Source organism: Scyliorhinus torazame, chromosome 1 (assembly GCF_047496885.1).
Source record: "Scyliorhinus torazame isolate Kashiwa2021f chromosome 1, sScyTor2.1, whole genome shotgun sequence".
Lineage (NCBI taxonomy): Eukaryota > Metazoa > Chordata > Chondrichthyes > Carcharhiniformes > Scyliorhinidae > Scyliorhinus > Scyliorhinus torazame.
Genome location: NC_092707.1, coordinates 336,358,862 through 336,375,714, shown reverse-complemented (window position 1 = coordinate 336,375,714; position 16,853 = coordinate 336,358,862). Strand labels below are relative to the sequence as shown.

Genomic DNA, 16,853 nt, shown 5'->3' with positions numbered 1-16,853 from the left:
GACATTTCACCCATTGCAGGTATTGGTCTTGTAAACCTTCCCTGAACTGCGTTGAATGCATTTACATCTTTACTTTGATAAGGAGAACAGTACTGTACACATTGCTGATAAAGAGATAAGCACATTCGATCCAAGACCTGGGGCTGGATTCTCTGTTTAGGGGACTAAGTCCCCACGCCGTCGTGAAAACGGTGGTCTTTTACGCCAGTAAGACTGGCATCAAAAGGCCACCGATTCCCCGTTTGGCTGGGGGCTAGCAGGGAGCTATCAGCTCTAGCTGCCGATACGGCCCCCAGAACCTCTGGGTCAGAGGCTAGGCATTCGCACGGCGGCGGCCTGCAGCGCCCGTGCCATACTCCATGGCCGACTCAGCACGCGGACCTGGACCGTCAAAATAGTGCCCCCCATCGGCCGCTCGCGCGCCCCAGACTGCCCGCCCACAGAACCCCCAGCCCCGAACGAAACCCCCCCTTGCCCGCGGATCGGCCCTCACCTGACTGTGGCGGCCCTGGACTGAGTCCGCAGCCACCACACGAGGAGCTCGGACGTTGTGAGCACTCATAATCTACGTCGTCGGGAATTCGGCAATGGAACATCGCGAGGCGGGCCTTCGGCAATGGCCTTCGGCGGTGGGTACTCGGCGCGGCATCCTCCTCGAGTATGGCACTTTTCAGAGGGAGGAGAATTGAAAAACCGGCGCCGCTCCCGATTTCGGCGCCAAATCGGATTCTGCGCCCCGTCGTCGAACACGATGTGGAGACAACAATTATCTTGAGTGTTCTTGGATTAAGAGTTTTTTGAAATCAATTTTGCTTTCATTTTTCCTTCCTATCAAAGTAGAACATCTCTTCCAGTGTAAATGGTACTGCAAGCACAAAATCTTGTGAGAGTCGGGAAACAAAATTCTCAAAGGCAAGATCTTCTTTCCCAATTTTCCACACCGCTCACCCGTGACGGTAAGAGGTTCCGGTCCTTCTTGGTTCCCCCATGTCCTCTACAGTGCCCACTCTCGATTGGACCAGTTGGTGGGTAGTGGCAACCTGCCGGCTCACCTCCGATATCGCCTTCGGCATGGTGGTAGTGACAGGGGGGCAGCTTGCTGGCAGTATTCAAATTTATTAAAATGAGGTTCCCACCCAAGCCACAAGACGAAGCTACATCGCTAGTCCTTTTTTGACAAGTCAATGATGCCCATAGGTCAGTATTCATAGGATCCTACAGTGGATAAGGAGGCCATTCGGCCCATCGAGTCTGCATTGACCCTCCATAAGAGCACCCTATCTAGGCCCATTGATCGCCCACCCAGCCCTATCCCCCATTAACTAACCTACATACCCATGGACATTCAGGGGCAATTTAGCATCGCTAATCCACCTAACCAGCATATCTTTGGACTGTGGGAAGAAATCATAGTACCTGGAGGAAACCCACACAGACACAGGGAGAACGTGGAAAGTCCACACAGTGACCCAAGACCGGAATCAAATCCGGGTCCCTGGTGCTGTGAGGCACCAGTGCTAACCACTGTGCCACCGTAGTAGTGCATGATTCTGCAGGCTCAATAGTTTGAGGCTCAATAGTTACTCTTTGGGAGCCGTGCCCCCAAGCATTGAACTCTATCGCTTGCACTCACCGCTCGATAAGAGGGAGGCGACAGGCTTAGATCAAAATACAAGGTACAAAGGTTAGAGAGCTCAGCAGGCACTTCTGAAATGAGAAGTGTTGTGGCAACTTTCCAGAAAGTCAACACACAGGTCATGTAAATGTGCGCAAGTGCCTCAGTCAAGAGTTAGGAGAGGCTCGTGTGGGGACATGGCCATTGTGCTGAAAGAATGCTTCCACGGGTGAAAGGTCTGTGCGATGGCCTGGCTTTATGGGGTGGGGAGGAGCAACACCAGCATTACATCAGCGTAACTGCATTATTACAGTGGGAGGGGAGGACAATCATTGAGCTGCCATCCTCTCAGAGAAGATTGAGGATGAGCTGGCATGATGCTTCCAGCTTAAATATGGGGGATAGCTGTGCATGCTGCAATGGAGTAAGAGCTGATGTGGGGGGCACTTTAAATGTGCATAACATGATTTTGAATATATGGGGCGGGATTCTCTGACCCCGCGCCGGGTCGGATAATCGCCGAGGGGGGGGGATGCGAATCACGCGACGCTGATCCGACGGTGGTCCGCCGATTCTCCGGTGACCAGAGAATCGGCGGCAATGGTGCCGGCGCAGTGGCCGTGGCGCCAGAACGGCCCCCCCCGCCGATTCTCCACGCTCGACGGGCCGAATGCCCGTCGATTTCGACCGAGTCCCGCCGGCGCTGTTTGCGTGTGGTCCTACCCGGCGGGACCTCGCCGTCCATGTTGCGGGGGCCGTGCTGGTGTGGGGGCGATCTGACTCTGGGGGTGGCCTCCACGATGGCCAGGCCCGCGATCGGGGCCTACCGATCGGTGGGCGGGCTTATCCCGGGGGGGGGGCCTATGTTCCTCCGCGCCTGGCCCCTGTAGGGCTCCGCCATGTTGCCCGGGGGCCGGTGCGGAGAAGGCAACCCACGCACATGCGCGAACTCGCGCCTGCCATGCCACGCATGTGCAAACTCGCGCCTGCCGTGCCACACATGCGTGAACTCACGCCGGCCGTGCTGGTGCCCATATCGGCAGCTGGAGCTGCGTGAAACATTCCAGTGCCGTGCTGGCCCCCTGTGCGGCACAGGATCGCTGATCCTAGGGGTCAGATGATGCCGTCTTAAAACGCTCCGGCATTTATGACGGCGTCAACACTTAGCCCCCAGATCAGAGAATTCCTCCCATGAAATGGTGTTAACGTAGGTGATTAATATATGAAAATACTTTGAATACAAATATTTTAAAAACATCTATTCTTGCCTAAAACCACATGTGCCTATGCTGTCACTATAATCTCTTCGCCTTCCTGACCCTACTACTAGATTCGCAGGATCCACAGCTGAAGATGAGTTGACCTGCTCTCTGCTATGTCCTGTTGCCTGAGATGATCTTGATGGGCATCCCCTGGAAGCCTGGGACCTTGAGGATCCGGGCCTGCTTTAGTGCAGCATGGGTGTTGTAGTGATACCCTCCTCTATACCTATACAGTGAATGGTAGAACCCTCAAGAGTATTGAAAGTCAAAGAGATCTAGGAGTACAGGTCCACAGATCACTGAAAGGGGCTACACAGGTGGAGAAGGTAGTCAAGAAGGCATACGGCATGCTTGCCTTCATTGGCCGGGGCATTGAGTATAAGAATTGGCAAGTCATGTTGCAGCTGTATAGAACCTTAGTTAGGCCACACTTGGAGTATAGTGTTCAATTCTGGTCGCCACACTACCAGAAGGATGTGGAGGCTTTAGAGAGGGTGCAGAAGAGATTTACCAGAATGTTGCCTGGTATGGAGGGCATAAGCTATGAGGAGCGATTGAATAAACTCGGTTTGTTCTCACTGGAACGAAGGAGGTTGAGGGGCGACCTGATAGAGGTATACAAAATTATGAGGGGCATAGACAGAGTGGATAGTCAGAGGCTTTTCCCCAGGGTAGAGGGGTCAATTACTAGGGGGCATAGGTTTAAGGTGAGAGGGGCAAAGTTTAGAGTAGATGTACGAGGCAAGTTTTTTACGCAGAGGGTAGTGGGTGCCTGGAACTCACTACCGGAGGAGGTAGTGGAAGCAGGGACGATAGGGACATTTAAGGGGCATCTTGACAAATATATGAATAGGATGGGAATAGAAGGATACGGACCCAGGAAGTGTAGAAGATTGTAGTTTAGTCGGGCAGTATGGTCGGCACGGGCTTGGAGGGCCGAAGGGCCTGTTCCTGTGCTGTACATTTCTTTGTTCTTTGTTCTTTGTTCCTCGGTGTACAGGGCTGAAGGTCACAAGGAGGGTTGAGTCAGATTGGCTGGACATCCTTAGGGTCTCCTGGGTGGAAGGCTGTGAACCAGATGATCTTCTTCTCTGTGGGTGCACGGCGGGAGGGGGGTTGGGGGGGGGCGGCCTGGGCTCTTCCATGGGATGGCGGGGCAGTTGGAGTTAGATCTAGTAGCCTTGCCGTCCTCTGGCGTTGACACTCGTAGATTCCCATAAATGCCTGCACCATACAGTTGATGACTTGCACCATGCAGCTCAAACCCTGAGCTATGGCGTGCATAACCTAAACCGTGGAGTGGGCATCCCCCACCCATGGACTGCACGTCCTGCACCAAAGTCTCCACTGCGGATGCCACTCTCACAGTGTTGACCTGATTGCCTCACAGTGATGGCACTATCTCAGAGAGAATGCAATAGGACTCCACCAATCAGCCTTGCAGTCAAAGGAGGGATGCTGTCATCCCTTCCTGATATTCACGACTCTGCCTTTGTAGCTTCAGCAGCTCTAGAATGACTGAATCAGAGGCACATCACCTGACTGGCACTCAGCAGAGTCCAGGGCTCCAGCATCCCTCCGATTGTCGGATCCCTGGGTCGTCCCTGCCTCCACCTTCTGTGGGTTATCAGCTGTGAGGTGCTCACCAGTTACTGATCCAGAAGCCTGCCTAGTAGCTATTCCCATCGAGGTTTGAGTACCTGCACTGGTGGAAGGTGCATGTGACAGCTGTGACACCTTTTCAGTGCTATTCTCTGCAATATTTCCCTCGTAGCTGCTCTAGTCTGTCATGTCCAGAGGGCAAGAAGTCTGGGCCTGGCTGATCAACTCATTGACCTTCAAGGGAAGCGAGATGATATTAGTGCATGACAGGGGCATAAGGAAAGCAGCAACTGAACTCATGTGAGGATGGCACCGTGGGTGGATGTGTTGAGGGTTCTCAATTTTGTCTCTTGCCCCCACCTCGCCCTCAGTATAGGTCTGATCCTCCTCTCTGGTCAGCTTGGGGGCTCTTTCCTCAAACGGAGTGAGAGTTTTCAACTTGGGCATCACTCTGGCAGTGATGCCAGCACTCTAAATTGATGCCAGCATTACCATTTTGGAGTTCAAGTTTCCATTTAATGCCCTCACTTAACTGACACATCTGGAGCGAAATTCTCCGGAAACGGCGTGTTGTCCGCCGACTGGTGCCCAAAATGGCGCCAATCAGATGGGCATCGCGCCGCCCCAAAGGTGCGGAATGTTCCGCATCTTTGGGGGCCGAACCCCAACATTGAGGGGCTAGGCCGACGCCGGAGGAATTTCCGCCCCGCCAGCTGGCGGACATCGCGCTGTTTCCGGAGAATTTCCAGCTGGCGCGGAAATGACATCTCCGGGCGGCGTATGCGCGGGAGCGTCAGCGGCCGCTGACAGTTTCCCACGCATGCGCGGTGGAGGGAGTCTCTTCAGCCTCCGCCATGGTGGAGACCGTGGTGGAGGCGGAAGGGAAAGAGTGCCCCCACGGCACAGGCCCACCCGCGGATCGGTGGGCTCCGATCGCGGGCCAGGCCACCGTGGGGACACCCCCCGGGGTCAGATCGCCCCACGCCCCCCCCCCAGGACCCCGGAGCCCGCCCACGCCGCCTTGTTCCGCCGGTAAGGTAGGTGATTTAATTTACGCCGGCGGGACAGGCAATTTAGCGGCGGGACTTCGGCCCATCCGGGCCGGAGAATCGAGCGGGGGGGGGGCCCGCCAACTGGCGCGGCGCGATTCCAGCCCCCGCCGAATATCCGGTGCCGGAGACTTCGGCAACCGGCGGGGGAGGGATTCACGACAGCCCCCGGCAATTCTCCAACCCGCCGGGGGGGTCGGAGAATGTCGCCCCGGTACACAAATGCAGCAGTAGGAACATAAGAAATAGGAGCAGGAGTAGGCCATTCAGCTCTTCGAGCCCACTCTGCCATTCAATTAGGGCGTGGCTGATCTACTTCAAAATCATTTTTCTGCACTACCTCTTGACAGTTTTAACATGTATAACTCTACTAATCTCAATCTTGAACATACTCAGTGACTGAGTCTCCATAGCCCTCGGGCGCAGAGCATTCCAAAGATTCACAATCCTCTGAGTGAAGATATTCTTCCTCATATCAGTCCCAAATAGCTCGCCCCTTATTCTGGGACTGATTCAAGATCCCCAGCCAGGGCCTGCCCCTTTATTCTGAGACTGTGCCCCTTGGTGCTAGACCCCCAGCCAGGGGAAACAGCTTTCCTGCATCAACCCTGTTGAACCTTATAATATTTTGTATGTTTGAATCAGATCGCCTCTCATTCTTCTAAACGCATAAGACAATCCCTCCATCACAGGAATTCATTTAGTGAACAATGTTTGCAAGTTAACTGTCAGTCACCATCAACTGGGGCATGCTCCATGGCAATGCCTCTACTAATCAGTGTCCACTTGCCAACAAATCCGCACTTTTCTCATATGGTATAAATTGTTGTTTCCTCTCATATTGATATTCTTGTAAAATGTCCTGAGTGCAAGACAAAGAACTTTGACATGTTTCTTTTTTCAGTTATACTTCATAGTTTCTTTTGTTTAGAGTAAAAATCCGAGTCTCTGATTGAAATACGTCTTGTATAAACGTAATGCACTATTTTAGCATATTATGTTCACTCTTTCCTTTTTTAAAAATAAATTTAGAATACCCAATTCATTTTTTCCAATGAAGGGGCAATTTAACATGTCTAATCCACCGAGCCTGCACATCTTTTGGGTTGTGGAGGCGAAACCCACGCAAACACGGGGAGAATGTGCAAACTCCACACAGACAGTGACCCAGAGCCGGGATCGAACCTGGGACCTCGGCGCCATGAGGCAGCAGGGCTAACCCACTGTGCCATGGTTACTCTTTCCTGAGGCTCCTCTACAAAAGGATTATTAATTTACCCTTTTTCATTGCATAATGCGATATACTTTATCTTTTATTTTTGTTTATTAAGTTTAACAACAGCCATAAAGAATAACAGTAAAGAAATAATTTAATAAACTTACATTTGGAAGAGAAATAAAAGGGAAAGAAAAAGAGAAATGGAGGAAAAAGATGAAAAAGGAAAGAAAACAAAAGATTTAAATTTGAAAACCCTCCCTAGCCCCAAAATATCAGTAATAAGAAAATCAACAACAATGATAGACAGACATGGTTTCACATAATGTAATACATGCAACGTAATTATGGTCAGTTATATGAAAGTAGAGAGCTGTAATTCCTCAAAATAGCATAGGAAAGGTTTCCAAGCTACATAAGATTCTTCAATTGGTCCTCTTAGAGCGCACTTTATTTTCTCAAATTTGAGATTCTGCATAAGATCACGTAGCCAATTAGTAAATGAGGGCTAGACAGTCTGCTTCCCATTTAATAGAACAATGTATCACACCAATAATGTTGAAAAGGCAAGCGTATCAGTCTGGTTTATTTTTTAAAAAAAATTTAGAGTACCCAATTATATTTTTTTCCCAATTAAAGGGCAATTTAGCATTGCCAATCCACCTAGCCGGCACATCTTTTTGGGTTGTAGGGGTGAGACTCACACAAACATGGGGAGAATGTGCAAACTCCACATGGACAGTGACTGGGGCCGGGATTGAACCCTAGTCCTCAGTGCCATGATGCAGCACTGCTAACCACTACATCACAGTGGCATCCACATCAGTCTGAATTTTTATAAGAGGGTTACCATTTGTTCTACTCTACAGAATGCTGTAATGGGAGAAGGTTCAATGTTACAATTAAAAATATGTGTGAGCGATGTTAAACTATTTTATCAAAACAAAGTATTACGATCCTGGACCAGACCCCAAAAGTTACTAGGATATCGGATAGAAACCCCAATATTTTACTTAATTTGAAAGACTGTGAGGAAAGGATACTTCGCTCCAGGAGTGATTCAATGCACAAATAGGGATGTGGTATATTAAAACAAACTTTATTACTGACACAGTATTACTAACTTTAACATTATAAAGAAAATAGTGGACTCTGATTAGTAGAGACATTGCCCTGGAGAATTACATAAATAATGCTTAACAATGACAATGAAACATTAAATCCTAACTGCTATATTTTATCTCCACTCAAGCAAAACCGATTCAGGTCAAAATCCACTTTTAAATACAGTTAGCCAACCCAGGAATACTTGCTGTAAAGAGATGCCTTGGATAAACTCTTTTACGAAAGAGGGTCGGGATTCTCCGACCCCCCGCCGGGTCGGAGAATCGCCAGCGGGCGGCGTGAATCCCGCCCCGGCCAGCTGCCGAATTCTCCGGCACTGAAGATTTGGCGGGGGCGGGAATAAGCCGGTCGGCAGCCGCTAGCAGCGGCTCCCCCCCGGCTCCCCCCCCGGCCCGCAATGGGCCGAGTGGCCGCCCGTTTTTTGCCGGTCCCACCGTTGTAAATTAGAGTAGGTCCTTACCGACGGGACCTAGCGGCGTGGGTGGCCTGCGGGGTCCTCGGGGGGGTGCGTGGGGATCTGGCCCTGGGAGGTGTCCCCACGGTGGCCTGGCCCGCGATTGGGGCCCACCGATCCGCGAGCGGGCCTGCACCGTGGGGGCACTCTATTCCTCCGCGTCGGCTGCTATTCCTCCGCCATGGCCGACGCGGAGATGAACCCCCCTGCGCATACGCTGGGATGATGCCAGCATACGCTGGCGCTCCCGCGCATGTGCCAACTGGCGCCGTCCGGCTGAGGCCCTTTGGCGCCGGTTGGCGTGGCGCCAAGCCCTTTCCCCTCCGGCCGGCAGTGCGCAAACCATTCCACTGCCAGCCTAGCGCCTGAAGGTGCAGAGGATTCCGCACCTTTGGGGCGGCCCGACGACGGAGTGGTTCACGCCACTTCTTCCCGCCGGAGTTGCCCGCCCCGCCGATTATGGCAGAATCCCGCTCGAGATCTTTCAGGAAACCAGCTTGCAGAGTTGTGCCTGTGTCAACTGCTATTTAACCTGCCAGCCCTTTCAGAAACCTCGGTTCTGTATACTGGCATTATAAAGAAACTGCTTTGAGAAAAGCTGCTGGTCTGTACAGAGTCAAATCTTTTACTAAACTGAAACCGAAAACTAAACCTCAACATCTGACTGCTTCAACCCCGGCTCCTCCCATTAACTACATCATCTCACTAAGGCCAAACACAATGTGTGTGATCAACCAACCGTGTTCCCCCGGAAGCGGGGCGTGCTGCAGCAGGTAAATCCCGAGAGAGTCCTCCCCCAGGATTTCGATGGCCGATATGCCTCGTAAGCTCTCAGCAGATCTCGTGAGATGTCGCGATGTGGGTCGCGCCATCTTATGGCTAAGTGAGTTTAAGAACCCTCTTAGTCGTGCTTGAGCTGGATTCAATGGCCACCCGGCACCTATTGGTCTCGCTGTGGAGACCCCAGCCGGGTGCCATTAAGTATTGGTCCCTAGCAGGGACCAGGCGGAAACGAGGCTCCCAGGGGGTTTGCCTTTGAGCAGGATGGCACTGCTGGTGCCACTGGAAACCTTAGCACTGCCACCCTGGCAGTACCACCTGGGTGCCACCCTGGTGGCAGTGCCAGGCTGCCTGGGGAACTGCCAACATCCCAGGCTGACAGTGTCAAGGTGCCAGACTGGTAGTTTACTGAGGCCAGGATCAGGCACGGGTGTGCATTGCCCATGTAAGTGCGGTGCGGGAGGCCTCAATGGCTCCCTTCTAGCTGATTTGAGACGTTTAGGGTGTCTTGGGGTTGCCTCGGAATGGTTGAAAGATTGGGGCGTGATCCCGCCGTACCTGTTTTCTGGTGCAGCCCCCCCCCCCCCCCCCCCGTCGGCAGTGGGATCCTCCGTCCCGGCGGTCGGCCAATGGGGTTTGCCATTGTGTGCAACCCAACGCTGTCGGGAAATCCGCATACGTGAGTATGCTGCCAGTGAAACAGGATCCCGCCGACGGAGAATCCAGCCCCAGGACGCCATTTAAAAATGGTGTCCCAATCTCTTCCTGCGAGGGGGAGCTCTGCTCATGGAACTCCTCTGTGCAGGAAATGACGCTGAGTGTGGCTTCGACAGGGTAGGGGGGGGGGGGGGGGAGGGGGGCATTCCCCACCAGGGTACTAAATAAAATACAGAGTGCCATTAAATAGCGGGGTCGTTCCCGGCACTACAAGCCCAATGTCTATAATGATCTACTCGCCAAGGAACCTTCTTCATATAAACCACATTCCATTAGCCCAAAAGTTTACGATGCTTTAATTATCCCTTGCAGCCAAAGTGTCTGTCTTTTAAACCAGGACTTTTAAAAAAGATTGCTACAGCAATCACACAAACTCTAACACAGGCGTTTAACCCTTACTGCACCAAATACATATAATACATCTGAAATTGCTACTTTCATCCAAAGGCCAATTGAGGACACGACCAGTACATACAAAGTAAAAAGTGAAGGACAGTGTAGTGAAAAGGTTAGAGAATATAATTTAGAAATGAATCCCCTCACAAAGGATTCAGTTCTAATATAATGTGTGGAATTCTCCATCGGTGGAATCCTCCAGTCCGCCGGCAGCGCAGCCATGCCTGTGGGCTTCCCAATGGCGTGGGGTGGCCACAATGGGAAATCTCATTGGCCGTCTGGGGGAGAAGAGAATTGTGGCTGCGGACCGGAGAATCCTGCCCAATATCTGTCGGTGATTTAGCGGGCACTAAAAGAAAATGTGCAATATCTTTGTGTGCAAAATCTCGGATTTATATGTAGCAAAAGAAGTGGGTGGTGCAGATCACAATACTATATATTAAGTAGCCCATTCCCTCGTTGGTTCCTCAACGAACTGCTCTCGAAAGCCAAATCGCAAACATTCCAAGAATTTGTCCTGCACAACATTAGTACTAATTAGGTTTACCCCGTCTATATGTAGATTGAAATCCCCCATGGTTACTGGAATAGCCTAGTTACACGCAACTCTCATTTCTTGATTTATATTGCGATTTACATTACCTCTGCCATTTGGTGGCCTATAAGCAACTTCCGCCAATGTTTTCTGCCCTTTGCTATTTCTTAGTTCCACCCAAACTGATTCTACATCTTGATCTTTAGAACTAAGTTAATCTCTTACTGCAGTTCTTGATGCCCTCTTTAATAAACAGAACTACTCCATCACCTTTCATTAACTTCCTTTCCTTCCTGAATGTTGCATATCCTTGGACCTTCAGGACCCAGCTTTGGTTTTCTCATAGCCATGATTCTGCACTGCTATCACGTCGAACACTGGCCCTATCGGCTGGCACATTCTTAAAGTTTGCTGTTATTGTCCCTTCCTGTCATACCATGATTATTTTCCCTTCATTGCTACCTTGATCTATGGACTTCTCATTTCATTTTAATTTACTCAATCTTCTCCAAAATGATCCCTTCCTCCCTCTATTTAGTTTAAAGCCCTCTATACTTCCTCAATTATACAACTTGCTAGAACACTGGCCTCAGCACGGTTCTGGCTTAGTCCGTCTTGGCGTACTCCCCTGCCCCCACTTTCCCCAGTGCTGGTACTAATGTCCTACAAACCAAAACTCCACAACACAGTCTTTTAGATTCTCACTCTCGGCTGTGGGGAACAGAGTCTATTCCCCTGGCCATACGGTCACATGTTACCGTTACATTCCTTTTAACTCCCTCCATTGAATGGCTTCCTACACCATGGTGCCATCCACACAGGTCAGCCTGCCCATCCACACTGCAGCCCTCCTGCTTGTTGATACAAACGGCAAGAACCTTGAACATGTTGCTCAATTGCAAAGGCTGAGGCTTTTTCACTCCCACCTTCTTGATCCTCTTGTCTGCCTGTCTCGCAGTCAGACCCTCCTGACCATGACCACTGACCAAATCAAATGAAACTGTCCTCCTAAGCAGTGCAGCTGCCTTCTGGAACAAAGCGTTGAGGTAACTTCTGCCGTTTCTGATGAAACACAATGTCTGCAGCTCAGCCCCCAGCTCATCACCCTTGAGCTGATGCTCCTCAAGACACTTACTAAAGATGTGGTTGCCATGGGTTGCAGTGGCATTCAGGAGCTCCCACATGTTGCAGCCATGACACATCACCCATCCTGCCATCTTTATTGTGTTACTTAAATTTAGTTTTTTGAACTAATTTACAGTTCCTGACTTCACACTCAACGCACTCAAGAAACTCCTGTATTAATACTTTCTGAAAAACAATGACGAGTCAAGGTCTGCCAAAGCTTAGAGTGCAGCTGTTAAAGTGACCGTGTGGCTTCACTGAATTCTATGCATTCCCCTGCTGCAGGGTGCCAATGATACTTGCACATTGCTTTGCCAGTACTGCAAATCAACTCCTCAATAGCTGTAGCCATCTGGGATGGCCACTTCCCGATTACAAAATGGACACTTTGCAAAGATTACAGGGAAAATGGACAATACTGAGAAAGCAAGCAGCTGCAGGGTTTTTCTGTTGATTGGAGCTGTAGCTCCCAGACAAGACCGATACTGCAAAACCATTACCATACTAATGAGCCATCCCCGGGGACAAAAGAGTAACATTTAAGTAAACGATGCCAAGGCAGAGACCCCGGCGCCAGAGGAGACCAGAACAAAGCAAGCCAACGGCCACCTAGGACACACCCAGCCCTTTATTGGAGGAAATCGATAGGAACGATTCAGAAACGGCCCAATTAATTGGGGCCAAGTTCAAGGCCCGCCCAAAAGCACGCAAAGCCCCTTTTGGGTATAAGAAGGATCCCCCAAGAGAGAATCGCTCTCTTGTGGCTCCGGCTCTCACCAAGGAAAGACCTGCCCAACAGCAACATCAGAACAAGTAAGTCCAAGGTCAACGCACGCTACGAGACAGATGCTCCTACCTGTTATTCCATACCAGTTCAACCCCAGCAGCCTCAGAACCGAACAACGGCCATTGTTCCTCTGACTGAGTGGACGCCCGAAGCTAAGTATAGGCTTTAGCAGTAGTGATAGTTTAGTTTGTAGAGTTTTATGCAGGAGTATATTTGACTGTGTGTGTAAATAAATGAGCATTGAGTTTGAACTTACTAACTGGTGTATCGAGTCTTTGATCAGTATTCAGTTTTGAACCTTATGGCGGTATCGAAAGATACCTGCCGACTCTAGAGCAAACTTAATTAGAATTAAGGAAGGCGACCAAATTGGCCGCCATCTTCAGAGCGAAATTAAGAGAAACACAATTAGCAACATTTACTGGCGACTCTGATGGGATTCGACTTAGAAGTGGCCTAACCACTCCGAGAGAACCCAAATTTGAATTGGAATCAAATTAGAAACAGAAAACCACAAGTGTAAGAACAATACTGATCAAACCTCCGAGATTCGGAAGTGTGTTAATGCATGCACACTAACAGGGATATAAGGTAAACCTGAGAGATTTTGTTGCGTAAAACTGTCGGGAGTTTTGTAGGCCGGAAATTAGCGTAAGCCGTACCCGTGTTTACATCACCACTTTATCACCCCCTGTTCCAAATTCAGTAGAGAACCCAGATAGAGAAAATGGCAATGAAGGCAATGGAACGCCTTATGAACCCCCAGGAATTCGAGGTCGCAGCGGCCAGTAGATTAGGACAGTGTCCCGTATGGGAAGAGGAAATCAGGAAGTACCTCAAAAGGAAAGGATGGCCCCTTCAGAGCGAATTCTGCACGAATGATGAAACAGGTCCCGGGAGTATAGGACATACTTCGTGGGAGAACCTGTCAGAGATCCACAAGAAGAGCCTAGGGAAAGCTCGCAAGCCAATGGCAATCATGTCCTGCTTGCCACAATTGCGAGGCACAGAGGAGGTCGTTAGGATGCTCTGTAGAGAGAGACAGAAACAGTGAGGGAGATGTGAGCGAGTTTGAGAAAGAGAATAAAGATTTGAGAGAACAGTTAGCAGCGAGGGACAGAGAGGTGGATGATGCCAAAAGAGCACACCAGTCTTGTCTCGCCCATTTGAGTAGTTTTCAGACCCAATATGATAAGGCCTACCAGGACACGCAACGTGCAGTCTTGGTTAGACAAGAAACTGAGCAACAGGTAGAGAAATTGCAGAAACAGTGCAATGATTTGAAAGCAGCCATACCAGCACTCCACACTTCCACGACGGAACAAAGGCAGAGCTCAGTAGATCACGCAAAGTGCCGGAAGCAAATTGCAGAAGTGCAATCTCTGCTTTCTGTCCAGAATGGGTTTCAAAGTACGTTTGGACCCCAATTAGACCAGGAAAACGGCCCCGATTGGCAGGAGTTAAATGAGACTGCCCACTGATACGTACATGGGACATGAACGCAAGAAAAACCCCAAAAGAGTAAAGCACCCCAACACCCGACTGAACGGGCAGAACACACCCCCACAAACCCTGTAACCACACACCGCAGGGCCGCAGCAGAAGGAAACCCAGATTTCCTGTACACAACCTCGTTAACAGTGACCCAATTACGGGACGTGTGTGGAAAGATTACACCGTTCCTTCCCACATCAGACCCCCACCAGTTTTTCGCTAGAGTTAAACAGCAGGCTACCATGTACGGCCTGGCCGAAAAGGAGCAAGTGAAGCTCACAGTTTTAAGCCTCAACCCTCCAGTCGTGGCAGCCCTTCCCGACCCACAGAATGTAGGAGGAGGCACACTCCAAGAGATGCACACAGCGATCCTAGATGCGATTGGCTATAACAGAGGAGACCCCGTAGAAGGCCTAAACAAGTGTAGGCAAAAGAAGACAGAGCACCCCACAGCGTTTGCAGGACGCTTGTGGATACATTTCACAGCTGTTTTTGGAGCGTTAGCCCGCGCCCATTTGTCCCCAAATAACATGGCCAAATGGACTTGAATCCTAGTTTCTCACTCGACAGACGCAGGACAGAGAGCTTGCGCAAATTACGACCCCTCAGACGAGGCCCACAATGAGAAATGGTTTTGAAGAGATTGTCCTGTGCTTGGGAACAATCAGTCCAAGGCAAAACCGTATTTGAAAAACCCGAGGAAGAGCAGGCAGACATGAATCCAGTTAAAGCGCACTAGAACCCCGCATGGGTAAATGAGGGCAGGAACAGCCCACCACAGCCCAAATCCCAGGAATGTTACAACTGTGGACAATTAGGACACTTTGCACGAGAGTGCAACGCACCCCAAACGCAGCAGAGAAGCCAACAGACAGGCACCCTAAATAAGAATAGGGCAAAGCCAATCCATAGTGTTAGTGCCCGTTCAGAGAACATAGACATGAACAGCACCGACTGACGGTGTTCGGGCTCCCCAACTTGGGTCTGCGACACCTTTTGGGACAAGTCCGGTAGACCGGTCGTAGCAGGCAAAGTCCAGAGACACCCCGTAGAATTTCTTTGGGATGCAGGAGGGTCCCGCACCACACTCAATTCCTCCACGATGTTTCAGCGAAACACGTGGCCCACAACAGACACCATCACACTCAGCGGCTTTACAGGTCATTTACAACAAGGACACATCACAGCCGCTGTAGCAGTACAAATAGGGAACGTTACAACTAAAACCCTGTAGTTTTGGTCGATCTACCCCAGACAACTGAACACATCCTAGGAATCAATTTAATGAGCTCCCACAACCTCTCTTTTGATCCCATTAATAAATGTGTATGGAGAATGGCAAAGGCAGCACGAGCCCCGCCACGCTCACAGTTGTAGAGCATGAAAACAGGATTAGCTCAGTAGGAGACTTCTGGTTCGACCCTCGAGCCATTAGTCAGAACAAACAGGTTAGGGAAGTCCTGCAGCAACACAAAGCAGCATTTGCACAGCACAAGCACGACTGTGGCAAAATAGCTGGCTTGGTAAATATTACAGGTCCCGACCCCAGACCCCAAAAGCAGTATGGTTTTCCCCAAGAGGCAGAGGGAGAAATAGAGAGTTTGCTGGACCAAGGTGTACTCAGATCAGTAGCCTCCACAACAACGCACCAATTTGGCCCGTCAGAAAACCCGATGGATCATGGCGACTAACCATTGATTACCGGGAACTGAACAAAGTAACCCCAGTAGCAGCCCCCACCGTAGCCACGAGTCCCGAGACCATGCTCAAACAGGGACTCCAGTCACAATGTTTTTACGGTTTTGGACATTAGCAACGGCTTTTGGTCCATTCCATTGGATAAAGCATGCCAGTATAAATTCGCCTTTACATTCCAGGGACAACAATATACGTGGACATGCCTTCCACAAGGCTTCCACAACTCCCCCTCCATTTTCCACCGACAGCTGGCCAATGGACTCGCAAAATTTTCCCGCCCCGACTGTCTAGTCCAGTATGTTGATGATTTGCTACTACAGACAGACACAAAGGGAGAGCACATTTCACTTCTCGCTGAACTCCTAGCACTCCTAAAAGAAATTGGATGTAAAGTCAACCCCAAGAAGGCCCAGATTTTGCAGGAAAAAGTGATTTACTTGGGTACAGTAATCACACTTGATAAACGCGAGATCGAGCAAAAGAGAATTGACTCGATTGTCAAATTGCCCCTTCCCCAAAATGTCTCAGCCCTCCGGTCATTTTTAGGACTTGTTGGCTACTGCAGAAACCATATCGACGGTTTTGCCACAAAAGCAGCGCCCCTATCCGACCTTCTCAAGAAAAAGGCACCTTGGGAATGGCTTCCACAGCACACGGATGCCGGGGATGCTTTAAAAAGAGGCCTCAGCACAGCCCCTGCATTACAGGACCCAGATCCACTTTCCCCATACGCAATTGAAGTTGCCAGCACCGACTGAACCCTTTCGGCCGTACACTTCCAGGAACGCCATGACCAATTACGTCCCGTGGCATACGAGCAAGGACTTTCTGCCTGCAAAAGGCACCTGCCACAGTTTTTTGGGCTGTACAGTACTTCGCCTCCATTACAGGACTCAACCCCATCACCATTCTCACTGAACACACCCCAACACAGCTATTATTAGATGGTCAACTTAAAGATGGCGCAGTCAGCCAAATCTGCGCAGCCCGTTGGACCC

The 16,853-nt window shown here is 50.3% G+C and overlaps 1 protein-coding gene across 1 annotated transcript in view; it reads left to right on the top strand.

The window, feature by feature from the left end:
* Positions 1-16,853, top strand: part of ush2a (Usher syndrome 2A (autosomal recessive, mild)) — a 1,730,413-nt gene that overhangs the window by 341,609 nt on the left and 1,371,951 nt on the right. The window lies entirely within an intron of this gene.